At 28.1% G+C, this 25,259-nt stretch overlaps 1 protein-coding gene across 3 annotated transcripts in view; it reads left to right on the top strand.

Annotated features, from left to right (window-relative positions):
* The first annotated feature begins 1,188 nt into the window (after positions 1-1,188).
* LOC124950368 overlaps positions 1,189-25,259 on the top strand; it is a 57,178-nt gene continuing 33,107 nt past the window's right edge. For 2 of the 3 annotated variants that reach the window (XM_047496947.1, XM_047496944.1), the window contains exon 1: positions 12,801-13,107. The gene's annotated coding sequence lies outside the window, so the exon portion shown is untranslated. Of the gene's footprint in view, positions 1,674-12,800; positions 13,108-25,259 lie in introns of those variants that run through there. The other variant, XM_047496945.1, reaches the window with a different exon arrangement.

The following is a 25,259-nucleotide window of genomic DNA, read 5'->3' on the forward strand; positions in this document are numbered from 1 at the left end:
CTATTATTTATCATTCTCTATTGTTTTCGCTGTGCATATACACCTTAAATTATCTACTACAATTACATTTGAAAAAGGATCTAGATATATGTCGAAGATTTTTTTTGTATGATTCATCGAAGATAACAGAATTTATTCGTTGAAGAGACGACTTTATAATTCGCCATTAATTAACTAATCCACTTTTGATAAATTATCTTTCGTCGGTTTATTAATTTTTCTTGTTAGAAAGAACGTAAGCATTACGAAATGTTCTCAAGTACATACGTATGTACATATACCAGGGGATCTCCTCAATGAAACAGAGATAGTTTTATCGATATGAGGTTAGAAAAATTTTCTTAGTTGATGCGATAAATCTAATCACTTAAAGAAAAAAAAAGAAGAAAAAAAAAAACAAACAAACAAACAAAAAAAGAATTTACCGAGAAATTATCGATGTCTGATAATAATACTTGACCTTACAATTTTGTTGTATAAATTTAATTCGTCGCTTATATATAATACAGATGGATTACTATATCGATATAAAATTTTTATTATAGAAAGAGAAAATATTTCTTTTCGCGATAATTTCATCAAATTATCATATTACTTATAATCTATAACAAATTTGGAATTTATCATAACTTTAATTTGTAATTTGCCAATACGTTTTGTTTCAAATAATATATTTCTTTCGTTAAAAACAAATATTTTTTTCCAAGGACATCTTTACTCATACATACATACATACATATATATATATATATATACACATGTAAATAAGAAATGCGATCTCACAAGGGAAAACAATGTTTTGAAATGAAAAAGGATTTATATGGTTGTGTATATATGTGTGTTTATCTATGCCTATGTATGCGTATATATATATATATATATGGCACTAAAGGGGAGCAATGAGGATATTTCAATTATGCTTGAATGTCCATATAAGTCAGATCCGTATATACAATATGTATGGTATTGGAAGTATTTATATATTGTATATGTGTATATATATATATATATATATATATATATATATATATATATATATATATATATACTGGAAGTTGACGCCTATCGGCCATCCTCCTTCCTGGTCCGTCGGCTCTTTCTCCCTCTTTGCCTCCCCCTCCCCTTCGTCACCTTTCGCGTTCTTCCGCTCATACCCCCTCCTAGCGGCATCCCCTTCTAACACTGGTTCCTTCTCGGTTCAGTTCCCCTACCAACCGGTGTCCAGTTATGTTGCCGTGGTGAACGCCGTTCGAATCGTCTCGTCGCTTGTTTTCAAGACGCGTTAAGTTACGATACCCTTCGTAACTTCTTAAGTTCTTCTACGGTATTACGTTCTGTGTCGTTAACTTTCGAACGGTCAAAGAGAACGATGGAAATATGATCGTGCCACGCGAGTGATCCAACGAAATAATCTTACATTAGTCCAGTTCGCGCGTGCTGTCGAATTCGAAAGAGATAAACAGATAACGAAAAAGAGAGAAAGAGAGAGAGAGAGAGAGAGAGAGAGTGAGAGAGGGAGAGGGAGGGAGGGAGGAAGAGGGAGAATCAAGAAAAGGATTTTTCGTCCTGTCTAAATCTAATAGCATCATGTCGAAGTTAATCTTCGAATCAACAGGCGGTGAATAAATTCTAATGAAGATCGTCACATTAGGAAATGGTCCTCGAATTTACAGGTACGTGTATGTGTGTATGTTTATATGTGTATATAAATATATATATGTGTGTGTGTATATGTATATATATATATATATATATATATGCGCGCGCTAGATCGAAAAAACAAGAGAACGGCGCACCTGCCATATTGGAACGCTTGATTTTCGGATGGCTACGTTCGAAATGACGTGTGCGTATCTATTTACTTCGTTTATATTATCCTTTATTTTGTTTTTTTTTTTCATCTTAAAAAACGAATAACGAATAATTTTCAAAGGTTTCCTTATATACGAATTTTTTTTTTAATTATTGGAGAAGAGAGCGCGGAACCCATCTTCTGACAGGTGGAATGCGGACCCCGTGCATAGCCGTGGGGCTCCACTGAGATCCTCTGGCGATCGCAGCGACGTCAGCGACTCGCTTTGGAATGCGCCTTAACCCCGCGCTTCTCTATTCATTTTTCTTTTCTACATTTTTAACCGATCGGCAATGATTTCAAATACTATTAGATTTTCTATTTTTCTTGTTATTGTCCTTATTGTTTTTGTATAATTATTACATATTCTCTGACAATTGACTTTTGAAATATTCTAAGACATTAGAAACATTTGTTTAAACGTTCGAAAATAATATTTTAATTTTTCTCCTCTTACAATTTCATTTTATATTTAAAGATTATATTAAAATTTTTAAAATTACATTAGTATATATGAAAGGTTTTGTTTATTGATAACGAAACAATTTCTGTAATAAATTTACAGATTTTTAATATATACATTTAATATATATGTAAGTTAATATTTATATATTATTATTATTATTATTATTATTATTATTTGCATTCGCACGGGACGAATGGCACATTATGTTTACATATCTATATACATTATATATCGTTTCATACAATTGATAACAAGTACATTACTACAGTAGTTACATTAGTTACATAAGTACAGTAGGATTTAAAAGTATTATTGATAATGACAAATTTTATAGATTTTTAATATGTATTATGCAATACGTATAAATTAAAATATATATGTATGTTTATATTTGTATATACATATTTTTATATTTTACGCGTACAATATATTATATTTACATATAGTATTATATGAGTAATATCGTTATCAATGAATTCATAAATCTTCACAGTAAAATATATACATTTTAGCATAGAACTTTTTTTACGAGCAAACTTATTGTTAAATATTATTATTAATTATTGAGTACTAATTTGCCGAGAAAAAAAGAATTATCGTAGTAAATTTCAATCGATTGATGATATAAACACACACTAAATATAAAGATGATAGTATATTCCTGCAATAGTTGAAAATAATCAAATTACTGAATCATTGATAATCCTTTAACTAAATACATAAATACGAATGCATTATCAAATGAAATTAGAGTATTTAATTTTTTAACTAGTCGAACGAGTTAGAGTATTTGTTTTTTTTTTTTAACTAGTCATTAAACGAGTACTGATATATTTTCGTTTGCCGTTTTATTATTTTCAGGAAAACATGATACGTTCTCTCATAACAACATTATTATAATTATATTATATGTACAACGATATAATATTTTCCATATTAGATATCTCGTCGTTATGTTTACATATAGAATAGAATCTATAATATTCACTTGTTTTGATATTTACAATTTTCTTGAAATATTGATTATCATTATTGCGCTGATATCGAACGAATTGAAAAAATTTATGCTTACTAAAAAAATATACACTTCAACTTTAATATCATAGTAGAGAATATAATTACCTACACCTAATACAGTTTTATATAGGTATCTTTGATAAATCCGGTTATCATTAAAAGGCTACTCTTAATAGTAAATAAGTATGCTCATTTTATCTATTTATTTAGCTATCTTTTTTTTTTTCGAATCAATAGCAATTTCATATTGACTCGTTTAAAATTTATTTAGTATTCCACGGTTTTATTCTAATTCTTTTAAAGAAATTCACGCTCGAAATAATTTTCTGTCTCTTTTTAAGTCGCACGACTTCCTTTCACCAGCTTCAATTAAAATTGTGAACCAGTTCGTTACGACTATCGATAAGGCCTTGTAGACCTTTTCTGGTCGTTTCAAGTTAACGTCCCCTTTAAATTTTTCGCAAACTTTTCCAACGATCGATTAAAATCACTGAGTCAAATACGATCATGAAAGTGAAATCATGTTGATTACCATATACTTTTTAGTTTCTATTTATTTATTTTATTTTATTTTATTTTATTTCATTTCATTTTTTTTTCCCTCTATGAAATTATCATAGAATATTCGATTTTCCACTCGAGTTCAATGTGCGAATGTTTCAAAGATGATATTTTTCTTCTAAATGAAACGAAAGAGAATACGTCCGTGCTCGAAGGAATAAAAAACAATTAATTTATTTGTCGGGCAATCGATCGAATACTACTATTGTTAGATATACGTAACGTGAAAACGTGTAAGTTATCTGATTAATTGACTGTTTCGAGATCGATAAAACATAATACATCTAACATATAATTGAACAGTTTTTGACTAAATTATTTTAATTGTTTATATGATCGAAAAGAAGAAGATATTTTGTTGAAAATAGATCAGCTGAATATAATTAATTCATTTCGAATTTTAAAACGATATTCATTAAATCGTATAATTAATTAGGATAAGGTTGTCGTTTTTAGAAAGAGAGAAAAAAAAAGATATAAACGTTATAAGATTAAAATAGAAAAGAATAAATATATACACAAAATATAATTAAAATATATTAAGGAATTATTACAATTTAAATCTGTAAAACGTAAATTCTTTAAACCTGTGAATTTAAATTTAAATCTGTGAAATGTAAATTCTAGCTCTTATTGTTAGATTAAAAAAGGAATAAAATGACGTACAATATATTATGTAAGTTGAAATGATCATTATGTAAATTTATGTATACGGAAATTATCGTGCAAGGTCAGCAAAGTTTCAAGATCAGATAAAAACTTCATATTATTATTATCGTTATCAAATAACAATTAAAACAGGGAAAAAAAATTAATAACCGACAAATATTTGTTTCATTTCTTTACTTATAGTTAAAATATTCTTAGCGAAATGATTGTTAGTTAACGACTATAATAAACTGCATAAAGAAGTCATATGATCTTATGAGAGGATTCTTGAGAATCATCGTTGTCATTAATCTTTTTTTTTCTCTCTCTCTCTCTCTCTCTCTCTCTGTCTCTGTCTCTCTTTTTCTCTTCTTGATTAACCACGTTCGTCAAGATCTCTGAGACGAAGGATGTTGTAGTAAATTTGACTTTCACTTGGCTGCACTGCTTTCACTTCTACATGTTGTAAATACATGCATACATATATACATAAATAGACGTGTCTACATATACATATATATTACGTACATATTTATGGCATACGTAATCCTGCAAAATTTCGAAATAAAAATACCTTTCGCTGCATCGACATTCCATTGACCTTCCATCATACATTCATCTCATCGATTCATGTCGTCATACGTTTGCATCATACGTACGATATAATGCAAAATTAATTTCGTTCATTAATTTTAATTATATAATCTATAACGATAATGGTAGACTAATATATATTTTATTATCGTGTATTATTTTCGTATATATTTTTTTCTTCTTTTTTCTTTTCTTTTTCTTTTTTTAGATTTCTGAACTGATTGAAAATAAATTATTAATAGGATAAATGACGTTCGAGTATATGCAATTAACGTAAACAATTGAAAAAAGAAAAATGCAATTTACAAAATGATCAAAAATAATTAATAGAAGCACTTTATTGTTTGATTTGTAATGAATCGTTTCAAGACATAACATTATGTATTATACCCTAAATATTATTATATAATAAATAAATATTATTTATTCGTATAAAAATAATAGTATTGTGTTATTCGAAAACTTTAATTGTGCGTAACATCATCGTATTCCTTAATTAGCGTAGACAATCTAGGTTGTCTTTTTACCATAGTTCGAGATACTAAAAATAGTAGTATAGTATTAGGATTAGGAAATTAGAAGAGTGAAAGATTTTCTAAGATACTTACTCTATGCGTCCGTGAAATTCCTTTTTTAGATTCTGACGATCGATCGAGCTATCCTGAAATAGGATTCTCTTTCGTAATGAGTTGTACGTTACTAGCCTACGATTGTACTACGTTAGTTAGCTTATTTACAGCTTGATGAATCTTTCACCATAAAACGATGATTTTCTCGGTTGTTATTACCAACGTTACCTATCATTTTTTTCTTTCTCTTTTTCCATTTGCGCGAACCTGCTGTTAATCTCTATGCACAGAATTTTGATGACTGCGCACTGTATGACAACACTAGATGTCAGATTTAAAAATTTTTAAATGTCGGAGTATTTATTATCCATCTTACAATTATTATCTCTCTCATTATAAGACTAAACTGTTTAACTAAATCACAGGTATTAAGACTAAATAACATGTCAAAATAAAACACTTGGGCTAAAACAAAATTCTATGTTCGTATATTTTATATATATACATATATACATATAATATAAATATGTAATTATATAAGAAATATATTTTGTTACATAAGGAACATAAAATACGATTTGCGTAAAGAACAAGAATAATATAATTTATATTAATATAATATATAATAATCATTATTACCTAAGATGTTTCTATGTATATAAATTAATTACGCACAATAAACTTATTGGTCATATATTGCCGTTATTATCAGGTAATTTTCTTTATCATCCCACTGTGCGAATGGCAATTAATAGAATGTTGATAATCGACCAACGGAAGTAATGTGTCGTTGTATTTTTACGAGGCATCTCGATAATTACTATTTTTACGGTAGTAGCTTTCTCCTTTTTACTTTAATTCTATATTATCTGCACTATTACATGTAGATATGTATATAATAAATATATATATATGTATTTTTACCATTACTTTCGTCAATAGACAACGAGTTTTTTAATTAACGAATTAAAGTTAATGAAGATAAGACTAACATCAAGAGAAATTCTTTGATTAAAAATTCTACAAGGTATTCTATTAAATTTATTTTGTTCGATAAAAATCGTAAAAAAAGAATCAATGAAGATCGACATAAATTCTATGGTTTTAAATTTATAGGACGCTATATTATATATTGTATTAGCATATAACGAGAGAGCGAGAAAAGAAGTACGACATAAAAATGTCGAACTTTATTTTTATTGGTATGGAAAAATTACGACTTGTACCACTTTGAATTAGTCGATTAGAATTTTATTATCAAATATTGAAAGATTTTTTTTATATTTCCTTGTACAATTTATAGCTCGTCAAAGTCATTAATCGCAATTTTTGGAAGTATTGGTGAAGCCGGTCTAGCTTTGTTTTTTATTAATTAGTGTTATTTATTAATTATTATACTATAGTAATAAAATAATAATTAGTTATTCTTTAGCCACTTCAGTATCGAGGTTATCTAAATTATATTTAGCCAATGAAACGCATAACATTACCAGTAGTGTAATCTTTGAAAAAAATCAGGATTTGCACAGTTATAAAGTTGGAACTTGTTATCATCGTTATTTACATATCCAATGTTCGTTACATACATTTAGTCGAAAGACTAAAGTGAGAAGTATTAACTTAAACATGCGTAATTTAAAAACAGCTATACAATGAAAAATGTTAATATTATGGATCCTATAAGTGTGGAGGCGGGAGTAGGGGGGCAAGAGATGAAGGAATACATATATCAGACACGAACGTTTGGCATTTTTCATTCGAAGATATATAATCCTTTGAAAGCGTTTGTCTAAAAATTCTCTCGAGGTCTCTCTTAGACTCAGAAGATTGCCAGAAGTCACGAAAAGGCCTCGGATGTCTTGTCACAACTTACTATTATGCAAAGTTGTTCAAAATAAGTGGAAGCGATATAAATACATCTGAGTTGTTTGTAATTCTAATCGTTTTATTTAGGAATATCTACATATATAAAGGAAATATCATCTCCTATATAAAATTTAATATATATATACATATATATATATATATATATATATATATATATTATTGTTTATTATAGTTTAAATGTACATAACATAATTTGGCAATTTTCTAAAAATCTCATGAATTAATTTCTATCAACAATTTTTTCTTTGTAATAATTATTTATATCTCGTTTAGAAAAATTATTATGTAAATGTTTCACAATAATATTATCATAATTGATTTATAATATCTCTTATGTTATTATTCATAAGCCTTATAGGGAATTAGATGAATTTTTATATTTAAAAATTTCGATACATACGAGTCGTGTTATCAATCACTTGAAATATTTTAATTCATAAGAATACGAAGATCTTCGTTATTCTCAATGGACAGTATAAGGTCTTGCTCTGACGTTCCCGAGACCTTTCAATTTGTTTAATCACCGCCACGGGTCAATTTGATTAGACTTGGTTGCAAGGCACACGCACATACATACACATAGAAAGAGGATTTCGTCCTTTCATTATCTCTTGTTTTGTATGGCTCCCATATCTCGCTTTCCTAAGTTCAAATGATTCATAAGAAACATACACACTTTATGCATATTATGATATTATTAATTTACAATTAGGCATGATGAGATAATAAAAACGGAAATGTTCATGATAGATAACTATATACCTCGAATATACTTTCTGTTATTTATAAAATCCTATTCAAAAGTTTGAAACTATTTGAAAACTTTCGTTAAATTATTTATACAATTAAAATTCGATGATCTTTATGGGAATATTCGACGAACGGTTTAAATTCATTTTCAATTAAAATAATCTCAAACTTTTTATCCGATATATTGTATATATTTAATATCTTAATAAACGAAAATTTAAATTCTCGTAGTTGATCGTAATTAACGATTAAAAGGAATTCGAATAACGATTAAAAGAAACAAAATAAAATTAAAGAATCTTTATCGATGAAAAAGTTGTTATATATTATAGGTTGAAATTTGTAAATGTAATGATTCTATCGGCGATAGAAAAAGTATTTATCAGAAATATTATTCATTGGTATAAATAATATAAATTATCGATGTTGGAAAGGTCGAGATCATTCACCTAATCCTAATTATGTGACTATCACTGAATTCGATGAGACATCGGGTTGGCTAGGCTATACTCACGAGAGTGTATACATACATATGTATGTATTTATATGACTTTACAACGACGACCCGTGACCGATGAAGGACGAGTCATACGGGGTGACTAGAAACTATATGCAGAGAAAATCGTAAATTACACGGCGCTCGATTAAAGCCGACGCCATTTGAAACGGAGAATTATGCCGAGCGAGCACTGGGGACTGCCGTCGCTAACTGTTTCATACTCTCTCTGTCGTTCTCAAAAGAAAAAGAGATAAAGATAGTGTGTGTATGTGTGTATGTGTATGAGAAAGAGTGAGAGAGAGAGAGAGAGAGAGAGAGAGAAAGGTAGAGATAGAAGAGAGAGGATACACTGTCATGGTCAAAGAGATACGTGCAGGAAAATATACGAGTTGCGCTTGGAAGAGGAATAGATCGTGGCTGAGTCGTTGCACGTTCCTAGTTACGAATATATTCGTATCCTTTTTTTTCTCTTTTTCCTCTTCTTTCTATCTTTTCCTCCTATTTCTTTTTTTTTTTTTTTCCTTTTCTCTTTTTACTTTTTTACAATCACAACCACAGAGAGTGTCTTATTTCTATTTATATTTTTCTTTTTCTTTCGTCTTTTTATCTGTTATAAATTAATCGTTAATCCCTATAATTGAAAAGAATATATAATGTTAGATACATTATAGATCTTTTTTATAGATACATTATCATTATGTTATTTTTTTTTTTATAGATACATTATCATATCCGTATAGTTTAATCGTGTTAAACTAGTTACGAATTTTTATATGCCGATGTTCTTTTGATGGATTTGTAGATATAATGAAATTAAAGGAGATAGATTTTTTTTTTTTTTTTTTTTTTTTGTTAGAAATTTTATTTATCATAAAAGATATTAAAATTAAAATACAAAATGTAAAAAGCTATTCGATAGGCAAGGTACAAGGGAATGAAAGAATTTTTATTAATGATTGAAATGAAATAGGAATAGAAAAATATTCAGGTTGTTTACAAAAGCAATGAGATAAGAGAATAGAACATTCCTAGATAAAAATATTTTTTCTCGATTGCAATCTCGTACATATATTTGAATATCGATAAAAGACATAATTAATCATTGAAATATTTTTCTTTTCATTTTTCATTATAAATAATTAATATCATATATTTAATTCCTCTTGTTTACGTTAAAAGTTTGTTCTCGATGCAATTGTAAATTAAAAAATGATCGTTAGATTTTTTTAGTTAAAATTTCTTACAATTCTTTTAAGAGTTTCATAAAATCAAGAAATCGGATAAGAGCGCTACTTTACAAAACGGAGAAAACGAATATTTTCTAATTTAACATTCAAGGTACGAACGCAACGTTATCCTTCCTGCATGCAATATTCACCATCCCGTGATATTTCAAGCGCAACCGAGTGCACTTCGAGTGCGTATCACGCGATTTCGAGATTTTGCAATAATGCCTGTATTAGCACTAGTAGGCTCTCCTGCAAACGTTGTCGACATGCATAGGCACGAATGCATTAAACGATCGTTTCGACTGTAATCTTCGATGTAATTACGAAGAAAAAGAAATGTTCCTTTAGATTGTGTAGCACGTTACAGAACTCGTCAAAGATCAAACGTATCTTATTCTCTTTGAGAAAAAAATTAAAGAAATAAAAACTTAAAAGTCATTTCCTCTTTGATGTAATCAAACGATATATTATTTATATGTACAGAGTGATTATGAATTGTCTGTACAATTTTATAATGTTGTAAAATCTTTATTGGTGAGTTTAAAACAATGATATTAATGACATTTCACAGAGCAATGTCAAAGTTTTACCTTAAAGTCACGAACATTTGATATTAAAGACATTTGTTGTTAAGCTCAGACAATAATATAATTCTAGTCTTACACGATGAATCATGCCTGCATCAATTGCTAAAATTGCAGTGTGAATTTCTGTCTTATTCTCATCGAGATTCAAGATTCTAATATCATATACATGATCATTAATGAAACCCTAAAGGAAGTTGTCACAAAGTGTAATGTCCGGTGATCTTGGTTAGCTATTGGATGGGCCCTCCACAATCAATCCAGCGACCAGGAAACTTATCAAGTAGTTTCCATATCAAGTGTTTGTGCTTTTAAGATAAAACTTATATATTTTATCTCTATAATGCTATTAATGTCATTGTTTTAATTTCCCAAGAAAAACGAAAAAAAAAAACAGAAAAACATCTAATTTTTTTAATTATAAAAAGAACAAAATTTTGACGCTATATTTCAATTTTCCTACAAAAATCGAATGTATGTAAGTGTATGTAATGGATAATGTAAGTAAATGAATAGGTATGTAAATAAATGGGTATGTAAGTAAATCGTAAAGATACATAAAAGAATAGAGATAAAAAACGAATTTATATACCGTAAAATTAAGCTTGATCGATATAACTATAATATTGCATAATAATAATAAGATCGTTAAAACACGTGTACGTGTACGTGTACGTGTTTTCTATACCATTTATTATGGTAAATTCTGGTGGCTTATTATTATACATTAGTTTAATACTTGTTTCAAAAAAAAAAAAAAATAAATAAATAAATAAATCAGATTATGGACAACATTCTTGTAGTACATACGTTATGATATTACAAAAAAAAAAAAAAAAAAGAAAAATCGTGCAAATTATAAAGGAGAAAGTTAATAGTTATTTAAACAATGTTAATCTCTGAAACATTAAGCGTCCATGTTTGTAAAAAGATACGACGTCTAAATTGGCGAAAAGGAATGTGTTAAAATAAGTAATTACGTCGAGATGTAACATAATTTTTTTTGTACATTATTATGTTTTCTCGGTATGATGCATTCCTGCAAACATTACCACCACTCTTCTTTACAACGTAGTTTGTCGTTACATAACGTAGTACTAACATATATATATATATATACACAGATATACCATTTACTTGAATTCTTTCTCGTTACCTTTTTCTGAACGTCTTTTCTAGTTCCACGCCAGATTTTTTACACGGTTCAAAGGTAACCAAATTTCCCATTTATCTTGTCATCTCTTTTAAACGTTTTATCATCAACAAAGGATAATGATTATCGGCGTAGAAAGATCTTGCGTCTATAATTGCTTCTTATATTAACGTATCGATTTTTGCATGAACCTTGTCTATTGTCTTCCATTATCTTTTTTCCTTTTTTTGCTCTTTTCTTCTTCTTTTTCCCTTTTTGTCCTTTTTTTTTTCTTTTCTCTAAACGTTATTTCTTTTCAATTTACCATACTGTACTCTTGTCATGTATAATTACTATTTTAAAAAAGTCATACGTATCTCAGAAAAAGTCGGTAAAATCAAGTATCGATTATAGCAAAGAAGTCATTGTACAGTACAATACACAATACTTTTTTACTATTAACAAACATGATGCAACATCATTATTAGAAAAAGAAAGATCCTTTATCTTTTTTTAATAATTATCCCTTTAGTATTATATTTTTAATGTATTAACGATGTTATTAATCTATTACTAATAATAAACGTTAAACGAAGTCTCTTAAAAAATAAATATATTTTTACACTTTCAAATTTTTCTTTATAAAAATTTTAAAAAATTATAAGATCGTATCATTTTTATATTCACCGTCATTTCCTTGTCACATTTCATACTCGTACATATCTTTTAAAAAAAAAAAAGAGAGAGAGAAAAAGAGAAAGAAAGGAGGTAAGAGAGAGAGAGAGAGAGAGAGAGAGAGAGAGAGAGAGAGAGAGAGGAGAAATAAATGTATCTTACAATTAGGTGAAGAGAAACTGTGATGTAGGGAGCGTGTAAAGTAGCTAGCGGCGGGTGTCGAACCGGCGTCGAGCCCGTCGACCAATCAACTTTCGAGTAGTTAGGCGCCGTCTGTAGTCAGACAACGAGTCACCTCCCACTCCTTTTCTCGCTTACAACTACCACACCACTGGCAGAAACGACGAGTAGGCTCGTCAGTCAGCGCACGACCGTAGACTAAGTAAGACGTGTTTTGTTTAGGAGAGCTCTTACATTCTTCGTTGTTTTTCAAATCACCGAGGACATTAGCTTTACGTATCGAGCTTTACGTGTTTCTATTCGTCTCTATTCTATAACATCGTACGACAAAGGGACAAACGACAATTGTCAGTTGACAAGAGATATCTCCGTCGTCGATTATCGAACGAATTCGTTAAAGCGCTCGATCAATGCGAATGGCTCATTGGTGGTCATCTGTCAGATTCGTCCAGCTAGATATACAGGTAAAAAGAAATTACTTTGTTTTTTTTTTCTTTTTATTATTATTATTATTATTTATCCCCCCTCCCTCCGCCTTTAATTCGTACCTTTATTAAATTATGAAATAACATATTTTACAGAGAGTGTTATATTTTTAACGATATTCTTTGTAAATTGTAATCCCTTTTTTCTTTCTTCTCTTGCGTCATGTTTATTATCCTCTTACGTTATATTAAGTTAAGAAAGATTGTTAAATTCGAATTGCGTTTTTATGATGTATATTAAAAAGATATCAACGATTTCACGTTAAAAATGAAAGAGCGTAAAAGGAGGCTGTGCGTTTTCCCTGAGACCGACCATCATATCCATCGATCGAATTTAATAGAGACGATATGACGTAACGTTTTATTATCTCCTTCCTGTTGCTGGAAATGACACCTTCATCGCGGGACGTCGTCGTCTTCCCTGTTTTCAAAACACGTTCCAAAGAGTTCCTCGTCCTTTTTCTCGTTTTTTTTTTTTTAATTTTGTATTTATTTTTCTTTATTACCGTTTGCAATATCGTTAAATTATTGATTTACCGGTACGAACAGAAACGTAGTTGCACGCGATAAACTCTCACGAGCACAAATCGGATGTTGACTTTTCTACGGGAAATGGTATTCCCATTTGTTGATTCATTCCTTTTTCTATGAGAAAGAAATTTCCTTTAATTTCTCTTTTACGAGCACGTATGTAGTTATAAATATCTAATTTAATTTTGCCGTCGTTATGAAATATTACATTAAGATATTTGAAAATCAATATTTATTTTGAATATAACATTTAGCCGTAACAAAGAAATATTTCAAATGAAATCATTAGATATATACAATATCACGAAATTTACCCAGAACTATATAATACTTTTTTTTATATGTTTTAAACGAAATATTCTATATAATTCGAAGTACTACATATGTGCGAGATTGAATTTTCATAAATTTATGAGAAAACAAAAGGGACATCAATAGTGGGACATTGATAACGAACAAGTGAAAAAAAATAATGAAATAAAATCGATCGATCTATATTAATTTTACTCTACGAATAATTACATACATATATATATATATATATATATATATATATATATATATATGTATAGGTGTATAATTTATATATATTCTTGTTATAGAATATCAAATTTAAAATTGAAATTAGAGTTAGAATTAGAAATACACGTGTGATACCGTACGATGACGTGTCAAATTTAGATGATAGGAAAATATCATCCCCGGCGTTAGAAATGAGCAGCCGGTTGGGATTCTTGATTACCGTCGGCTTTTGTGTGTACGCACGAATAGCACGTAGATCATTTGTCGGTATTTGCGACGCGTCTGGCAAGGTTAAAGCATCGTCAATCCTCTCTACGAGTCTACGCTTTGCGATGCCTCGTAAATAATGCCGGTCCTTTCCTTTTTCTTTTTTCTTCTTTTCTCTCTCTCTCTCTCTCTCTCTCTCTCTTTCTTTTCTTTTTTTCTTTTTTCTTTTTTTCTTTTTTTTTTTTTTTTTTACTATGCTCGCAAGCATAGTACAACATAAGCATGTGTATGCACATATACATGTCTGCAGTTACATATGTGCAATGGTGTATACAGGTAACATGATAACATACACAAGATGTGTTGCCTTTCGTGAGTATATCGGTTACGGCAATTATACGTGCCAATAGTAGGCACAAAACTTATATATTCCCTAGTTTGATTTATAATCATTAAATGGTTCGAGAAAACTGTGGCAAATTTTCTGAATCTCTCTTGCGTGAAATCGAAGAACTTGGATTGGTAGTTAAAGTAAACTTTTTTGATCAATTTCGTACATCCAATATGTACTTTCTTTCTTTCTTAGTCATTCTCTCTCTCTTTCTCTCTCACTCTCTATCTCTTGACGTTTTAATTATATCGTACAAAATATATATATATATATATATTGTTTTATGTTAATTAAGGATCCTTTAGATATGTTATATTCGATATTGAAATTAATAATCTTTTTTTTTTCTCACTCATGATATATGTATACATATACGTTGTATAATAATATCGATAAAGATTAAGTTTCCTTTACGGCAATAGTATAAATTTAACATTAAATTGTATATTTAATAGCCCTTTGAAATGTAGAATGAAGTGTATCGACGGACGTCATCGAATAGTTAGATACCGTTATGCCTTTCGGCTAGAAATTATAAATATATATATATATATATATATATATATATATATATATATATGTATATATATATATTTGAAGATGTCTATATGGCTATTCCTTGTATGTCCTATCTATGTATGGTAGGAAAAGGGACACGAGTGAAATATACTGTTTAAAAGTCTTGCGATCGATTGAAATGAGAAAGTTGCTCGGACATTCCTATGCTATGCTAGGATGTAAATAATTGAATAGTAATAAAATCACGAGTATTATATTTGCAATTAGTAATATTAGAAATCTTATAATTAGTATTACGTATTTTATATTCTATCGATCAAAAACGTATGAAATTTCTTATTGGAATTCGAAGAAATATTTTTTTTTTTCAATATTATAACGTCGATCATATATATATATATTCGATTATCTAATAACAATAAAATTATTTTTAATTAATATACAGGGGTGTAGTAAAAGTTCATAGATCCATTTATAATAAAAATCAATTACTCATTTTCGTGGACTGATATTATTTTCAAATAACTTATAAGATTACGAATCGTGAGAAATTATTTCGTATTACAAAATAAATTAACATTTGAAAGATTTCAAAGGACTTTCACGAGATCTCAACTATGTATACTTTCACAGTAATTCGTCCGATTGCGAAATAGAATAATATCAGTAATATCAATCGTTTGAAAAGTTTCAAAAGAGATTTGACCGAATGTTCATGTTAAAAAAAAAAAAAAAAAAAAAAAAAAAAAAAAAAAAAAAGAAAGTCGTTCATTTCGATTGACGGATTTGCAAATTCGATTGACGGAAGCGTCGACAGCATTAGAAAAGTCGGTGCGTGTCTTTCGCAATGAGAAGAAGAGGCGCGTTACCGCAATGAGTAACCGTTACACCGTCGAGACGAAACGAAATGCAAAGGAAACATGCGTAAGAGGAATATATTTATGTATATATATATATATGTGTATGTGTATGTATGTATATATATATACATATATATACATATACTTATATATCGTATTGCCACGCTTCGAAGCAAGCAAGCGCGCGAGTGAGCTACGCTCGTAAAGTCAAGTTTACGGTAGACTGGCAACAAGATAAGGACTTCTCGCATACAACGGTTATGCTCACTATTTCTCACGCAAATCTTTTCGATATAGACGAAAAAGCATATCAACCCTTAAGGTCGTCGAAGAGAAGAAGCCCGTTCGAAGGAAATAAAGTATAAAAAAAAAAAAAAAAAAAAAAAAAAAAAAAAAAAAAAAAAAGAAATTAGTGAGAGAAAGTAGAAATAAATTTATTCAAAGTTAAAGCTAAAGGGTACGTATAATTTACCACGTTATCGATGAATTTTATTTCATAGAGATTAACGTTGATATATAAGTATTTAGATACGTACTTTATGAGCTTTCATTCAGATCAAATTGGCGTAACCATCGTTAAATAATATTTATCAGTTAAATCTGAAGAGTCACGATATTATTCGTAAGTGTTTACATAACTGGAGCTTTTTTTTTTTTTTTACTTATATATATGTATGTGTGTGTGTGTGGATGAGTAGAATGGATCATGTAACATGTCGATATCTATACTCGTATTGATAAAATTATTTTGAACATTCATTTATTTTAAAAAAATGTTTCTTTTAAATATCGAAGTAAGTTGATTCTCTTGTTAAAAAATTAGATAAAGTATATCGACTTAGAACTAATAGGTGATTCTCTTTTGTCACATTACGTTCTCGAAATCTCACGAAATTTCGTGAAGAGACAAAGAAGTATGATTTTTTTCATTTTCCTTTTTTTCGAGAACGTTAATTGACGTGCACTAATTCTCTCATTAAAAATGTATTGGGAACATTGGAAAGTTTTTCGTGCGAATGTAAAAGTTTCGTTATAGTCCATTCTCGTAATGATAGTAGTAGGGCATATATGTCAGAAAGTACACGTACGTTTATATGTATTAGAAAAAGAAATGAGAAAGGAAGAAGATTGTTGATTGTTTTTTTTTTTTTTTTTTTTTTTTATGTGCGTGCATACATGGACGCTCATACGTGCATCTATGTATGTATGTATACGTATATGTGTATTTACCAGTAAGGAAAAAAAAAGAAAAGATTCTAGGAAGAAATATGTTGCAAGTAGAATGGTAAATTACATTCTATGCATTTATTTTCTCTTTCTCATTATCTTTGAAGAGTTTGACATTCTAGAAATTAATTTCGTATTTTCGATCATCATTTCCTTTTGATATTTCTATAATAAAATCATTTTTACATTTGTAGTCTTTTTTCTTTCTTTTTCTTTTCTTTTGTTTTCTTCTTTTTTTTTTTTTTTTTTGGTATTTTTATTTTTTTTTTCTTTCTTTAATTTTATGTAAAATAGACATTAATAAATACTTTGTTCTATGTTCGCTCGTAATTCGAAGTTCGTACAGTTACCCTCTTTCGTTTACCGTTATGTTACATCACTCGCACACATACGCCATACATAAGTATGTCTATCGGAGTTATTATATGCTGGTAGTTAGTGACGAAGTAGAATTAGACATAGATTTGCTCGGGAAAATTGTGGAGACTTTATTATGCGTAATGAATACTTCAATGTTAAAGAGTACGGTGCATGTTGTATTATACGATTATAGTCATAGAAATATTTGAATGATTATTACTTTTTCCCTTTTTCTTTTCCTTTCATTTTTTTTTCTTTTTTTTTTTTTTTTTAAATTGAATAAGTCTTCTTTTTAACTAAAGCTAAACGGAGAATATTCTTTTACATTGTTATAAACAGATATAGTGAAATTATATTAAGAAGTGTATTATGCAGAATTAAGAATTTTTCAATTGTGGTATGTCAAGTATATGAAGAAAATAAAAGAACAAATTTTTTATTGAAAATTTTATATATATATATATATATATAAAAGAAAAAAAATAAATGATGATCATTTTTAGTGACCAAATATTTTTATAATCGACTGTAACTCATGTTAGTATCGTCGCCGTCATGGTCGTCATATCAACGAGTAGCAACTTTGCATATTCAGTCGGCGAATGTTCTTTAATCCGATACTTCTCTGATCAATTTAATAGAGAAGTAGTTCTCTCTCTCTCTCTCTCTCTCTCTCTCTCAGCATGTATTATAGATAGGCGAGAAAGCCGATGCAGATCAGAGTAGTTTCATCGGCGACTTTGAATTACGAATTATTTTCCCGGGGCGAACGATCGACTTGTTAAGTATCGACTTCATCACGCGTTAACTTTACTCGCACGTTGCTTGCAATTTACGATTTTCTTTTCTTGTTTTTTTCTTCTTTTTTTGTGTTTCTTTTTCTTCTTTTTTTCTCCTTTTTCTCCCATAATTACATTTTTATACGTGACGCTGTATTTCGATTGAGTCAGGGTTGAAGAAAAATTACATTAGATGATATAGAAATTAGATATCATTGGAAAAAATTTATATTTTTTTCTTCTTTCAATTTTCCGTTTTTTGTTGTTGTTTTCTTCTTCTTCTTCTTCTTTTTCTTTATCTTCAGCTACTTCGTCATCGTTTTTTTTTTTTTTTTCCTATAATTTTCTTTTAAAAGCATTATTAATGCCAATTAAATAAAACGATTTTGCATAAAAAATAACCCGAGAGACAGAAAATTATATAATACTGAGTGCTCTTTATCACTCTAATTTTTGTTAACATGAAAAACACATCAAGATCTACGTTATCAATTCTATAAACTTTGCCATTTATATTTACATAAATTTAAATTTGTAATTCTGGTAATAAAAAAAACGTCAAGCTCTTTTTCAATGTTAATAAATGAATATTCTATTCTTTATATATGTATGTATATATATATATATATATATATATATATATATATATATTTCTATTCTTTTTTAACGATCAAACGTTAATCTGCTTGATCCTCCTACATGAAGTTACATAAATACTTTAGAATGCATCTGTTATTATTTATACGATATGTATATATATACATATATATATATATATATATATATATATATATGAACGTATGAATATAAGGTTAAAAAGGTCCCCTTGAAGCTTATAATACGCATGAAAATTTATTTTGATATCTTATCGAAAGGTAAAAGCGTATCGTTCGATTCGAATCGGATCGATCGTTTTTCGACTTTACGACCCACTTTTGCTCGAGGCTCGTTTATTTTAATCTATAACTCACACAAAAATAAATTTATCGCGAATCGTTTGAAAAACCAATACGTATATACATATATAATATATTATACATATTTATACGTACCTAAATACATATATGAACATATATATCGAACCAGCACAAAATATGAATACGATCTCTCTTTCTCTTTCTCTCTCTTTCTTTTTCTTCTTCTTTCTTTTTCTTTCTTTTTCATAGGATTCCTATCGTTTTTGCCCAAAGTAATAATCAATCATACTTTCACATTTTTAATTTTTTAATTAATTAATTAATTAATTAATTTATTTTTCTTTTTTTATATTAAACTCGATAGTATCTGGAATGCGAGAGAAAATCTGTTATTAGACGAACTGTCATCGATTCGAGTCGAATCGAATTGGAAAGAAATTCACCTTTCGTTTCATTCCTAAGAGCATGGGAATTTCATGTAAGATCGAGCGAAAGTGAATCTAATAATAAGCAGCTACGTTTCTCATATATATTTTTTTCGTATATTTTTTCTTTCTTTCTTTTCTTTTTTCTTTTTTTTTTTTTCCTTTTCTTTTTCGTATCGTTTCTTCTTTAACACAATCCATTGTCTGTTGGAAATATTTGAGAAACAATATTGACAATGTGTCGAGATAACGTTTGAATAAATAATTTTTAATGATTAAATATAATGACCGTCGAGAGAGAAGTTTTAGAAAACTGTAAAAATATACATATACTCTGGAATTTATCGTTCCATTAATTATTGTACCTCGAATGTTCTTCTGTTTATACAGATGCATCTTGAAATATTATCAAATGTCATGAAATATGAATAACGTTTAAATATTTAAATTTTCGAAAAAAATCATTAATAAATTTTAATTCTCGGTCAAGTCGGTTCATCATTAAGGTTCATCAAAAATGCAGTATGATAATAATAGCATAATAGTTTTTGTTAAGTGTTAACGTATTAATTAAGTCAATGACAATAGTGATTTATTCTTTAATACAAAAATAACAAAAATATAATTTTCCTTCGTCATTGTGTTTGTCCCGACTGTATAGAAAATTATTATACTTTGAAAATATGCGCCATCGCATTTCACATAATTTATTATACGTATTTACATCCTATAGTTAGTTTTAGAATATAATCAGATTCTTTAATTAGATCTTCTTTATTATTATTGATTGAAAGTAAGTTTTTTAATTTATCACTTGACTCTTGTCAATGGTAGATCATGTTGATCGTGATCGAAATTATGCGAATTGTTTTGCACGCTTTTTGTGCTCTCTCATGTTTTGTGCTTAAGCATATATTTTTATTATTGTATTTGAAATTCTTTTTATTTTCTTTCCTTTTTTCCTCTTTTTTTTTTTCCTTTTAAAGTTTTCCTTTTAACATAGGTATAATGGAGTGAGAAGGAAAGGAATGATATTACACAAGTAGAAATTAATAATAAATATTTCCACAGTTTTCTTACGATGTTAACATAAAATAATGATCTTGTTTCTATAAGGAGAAAAATAAACAACATCAAGGTCGTCAATCTGGACGCATGTATTTAAAATAAACATTCTTAAGACCTTCGATTGATATTAAAGAGTATCATAAATTTATTTATAAATTATATATATAGAAAAAAAAAAAAGAAATTTAAGTAAATTATACGTAAATAATATGAGTCTTTTTATTAATATTATTCACTTTAACTCGATCTTATTAATTTATTTCAAGAGTTTGAGGCGTGTCGAAAAATTTTTTTTTTTATTATTATTCGTACTGTTAAAAACTTATACATATAGATACAGGAATTCATAGGCTCGTGAAAGATCGTAAAATCGTACTTTGCCTTCCACGAAGAATAAATATCACGGGTCTCTCTCTCTCTCTTTCTCTCTTTCTTTCTCTCTCTTTCCCTCTTTCTTTTGCTTTTCCCTTTACCCCCTTCAACCATTTTGCCTCTGTTCATTATTACCGCCCTACTCGTGTATCTCTCACCTCGCTGGCATCGCTTCCAGTAACGGAACCGATCGAACGAACGAACGTTTTACGATCGGTACAAGATTTGCATGAGGAATGGACCGAGGAAAGAAAAAAAAAGAAAGAAAGAAAGAAAGACCAATCTCTACAGAAAGACGAAGAAATGTTTGAAAGGGGTGGAAGGTGGTAACAGGGACGGATTTAAACAAGAATTGTACAAACTTTAAATAAACAGAAATCTTTGTCGATAGAATATATAGAAAAATATTTTTTTACAACTTGAACTCGTATGTTTATAAAGGGGAAAAAAAAAAGAAAGAAAAAAGAAAAGAAAACAAAACAAAAAACATTCTCAAGGGCATGCTAAGACTTATTCTTTATTAATTTTTTTCTATAATATATTTAACGTTTTCAAATTCTCTTTATGACGTATATACGCAAATTGATTTATACACAAATCATATGCATTTTAATAAATTATTATGATTTTTTTATTGATTGCTTTAAAAAGTTACATGGAAATTTACTATATTTTATTGTAAATATCTTGAAATAACGCTATCCTTTTTTTCAAGATCTTTTTAATGAAAACGTCTTTTTTTAATAAAAAATTATTCGTCCAAAAATAATCTATTAGAAAAAAGAGCAAAAAAATAAAAAAAGATTAATAGATATCATTGTTCGAAGAGTGATCGATTGAATAAATCTTTTAAATTCGTGTCGTAGATCAGAAGGAGAAACTAAATTATTATTTCGATCTGAATGAATGATTATTATTCGTGATATTTTTTATTGAAAATTTTAATATCAAACTAATATAATATAAAATCGTATTAGAAATAAATTAACGATAAGTTATTAGAATTAATTTAGGAAGTATTATCGTTCTTGTCGAAAAGTGACCCAGTTAAGATATTAAATCCGTACCTGAGTTGAAAGGGGGTCGAAGGAAAGGAACAATCATTATTATGGTCGATAGGCGTACTCGAACGCCTCTCTAAAAGCCGGCGAAACAATCGCGTTAATGGTCGAATCGGTAGGCCGTATCTCTCTCGTTGTTGCTACTGCAACCGAAGAAGAAGAGGAAAAAAAGAAAAAAAAAAAAAAAAGAAAAGAAAAGGAAGAAAAAAGAGGAAAAGGCAGCGGTGGCCAAAGCCGTTGAGCCTAAAAGCCGTCGAGAAATCCTCGGTGGTGCAGTGGTGCAATTTCCTGCCACCTTCCGGACTTTCTAAACTCGCCATGAACGCGAGAGCGCGGACGCGCGACGATTTTTCATTCCGGAAATCGGATCGTACGAGAAATTCTTTATACCATTGATTTTCCGCTCGCGGACGATTGCGATTTTTTTTTTTTTTACCTTTCTTTTATTTATTTATTTATTCGTTTTTTCTTTTAGTTTTCTATGAATATTCTTAATTTTTCTTTTCACTTGTTTTCTATTTCTTTTTTTTTTTTTTTATTTCTTTTTATTTATTTATTTATGTTCTTTCGTATTTTTTTTTCTTTTTTTTTTTTTTTTTTGAGTCAAGAATTCTTATTCGAAAGTTTGTCACAAAGTTTTCCATAATCAGTGTGTCAATATGTAATTAGTGATAATACAATTGATCTTTTCTCGATCATTCTTCCTTTTTTTTTTTTTTTTTTTTTTTTTTTTTTTTTTTTTTTTTTTTTTGAATAGATTATGGAAATGTAAGGACAAGTGGAGTCATTGCAATGCAAATATTTATAATGTCAATATCTGTTAGTTGCATAAGAAGAAAGAAAAAACAAATCTTTTTTTATTTTCTTTTATCTATCTGAAGGATTATATTTTTTTTCCATTAAAATGTATTATGAAAATGTATAAATGATTTAAAAGGATTTTAATATCATATATTGTTTCCTTTATTTGTATCGTGCGATCGATAATTTCTTGTTATCAAACATTGTGATGTATATAAAAACTGGATGTTCTATTGAATATTCAATTATCTGAATGTTGATAGTTGATGATCATGATAGATCAAAGAAAAAAAAATATTGATAAAACGAAGTCAGTGATATTTTTTTATTGACATAATCCGATTATTCGTGTAATCTTAATTCTCGATATATTCGAAATGAATTAAATTATAAATATAAAAAGGAGAGATATTATTTGTTGTTATTTAAAAACTTTTTAATAATTTTTAATTTAATTAATTTATTTATTATAAATAAATCATATATGATATACATAATTTTATAATTTTATGATATATATATAATTTTAGCTTGATTCATTAAGTCAACAAACTCAATTCAAATTAATTCTACCTTGATTATAATATAAACAAACAAATAAAAAACATTAAAATGTCAATACAATTATATTAATTATTGTATAAGTTATTCATGTATTTATACAATTAAATAAGTTATTCAACGTCAAATAAAAATATAAAATATCAAGATATAAATAATAGATATAAACTAAATAATACATAATCAAATTAAATTAAATCATATCAAATTAAATCAAATCAAATTAAATCGAATTAATTGTTTAATCTTACAATTCGATAAAAAAGTGTATGCGTGTATGGATTATTAAACAAATGAGACTTATGATCGATATTAATGTAATTGTAAAATTAAAAATTGTTATAGAAGTACAGGAGGGTTCAAAGATTATTATGAGTGATTTTAAAGATCAATAACTCTTTTTCGAAACTTTTCAAGTTAATGTTTTCTTTTCTTTTTTTCTTTTTTTTTTTCAGATTATAAAAAAAAATATTCCTAGGCTCGTGACTTTATCGAAATCTGACAAAAAAAGTCGGAAAGAAATGAGCCCAATTGATTTTTAATCAATCACCCATTGGTACTTTTGATCCAATTTTGATATTTTTACTCTGTAAAAGATTAAATAAATTCGACCAAAAGTCTAGTTAGCGAAATTTATTTGGTATTTTCATCGTTGTTTTCGCTATTTCGCAAATTCTCGAACTTTCATCGAAGATCGAAAGCATGTACGGTATTGCTTTGTAAAGAGATACACGCGCAATTGAATACTCAAGTGCGTTCAGACGCGTGTAACGGAATTTTTAACGATGACTTTCCTGTCAGGTGTTGTTCAGGACGTCGCAAAGCGAACGTTAGCGAAACCGAGGTAGAGAAGCGCAGGTGCAGTCACGTTTACCGGAAAAGAAATAAGAGAGTTTTGTCACGAGAACGTACTTACATGTTCCTTTAATGTCTTTCTTTCTATTTAATATTAGGAAGACAGACCATCATTTTCTTTTCTTTTCTTTTTTTTTCCTTGTTTCTTTTTCTTTTTTTCTCTCTTTTTTTTTTTTTTTATATTATTAATATTCTCAAAAGATTCATTCGTATTTCTTTTTCCACACGTACCTACGTTTTTGTCGATTTTTCATTTTTCATTTTTCATTCAATGAAATGAGTTTTATTCATTTTTAAAAGTAGAATCACATTAATGAAGTTTTATTCGATCGTTTGTTATTCAGATATTAATTAGATACTATACTAGTGATAAATGTTATTTATGTTTATGATAGATAATAGATTAATAATTTTATTAATTACAACTCATACATACACATGCACACACACACACAGACAGACACATTTTTTAATGTAATCTGTAAATATTTTATTACGTCTTTTTTTTTTTTTTTTTTTTTTTTTTTTAAATCAAATATAAGATAAAATATTCTAACTAAGGAAATAAATAAAAGAAGAAAATTTAATGACTCTTGTAACGATTATAAATTCTAAATTATTTTTTAATAGTTGCAATTCATTATTTTATTTATGATCCTCATTAACATAATGGAC

This window comes from Vespa velutina, chromosome 7 (genome assembly GCF_912470025.1).
Source record: "Vespa velutina chromosome 7, iVesVel2.1, whole genome shotgun sequence".
Classification (NCBI taxonomy): Eukaryota; Metazoa; Arthropoda; class Insecta; order Hymenoptera; family Vespidae; genus Vespa; species Vespa velutina.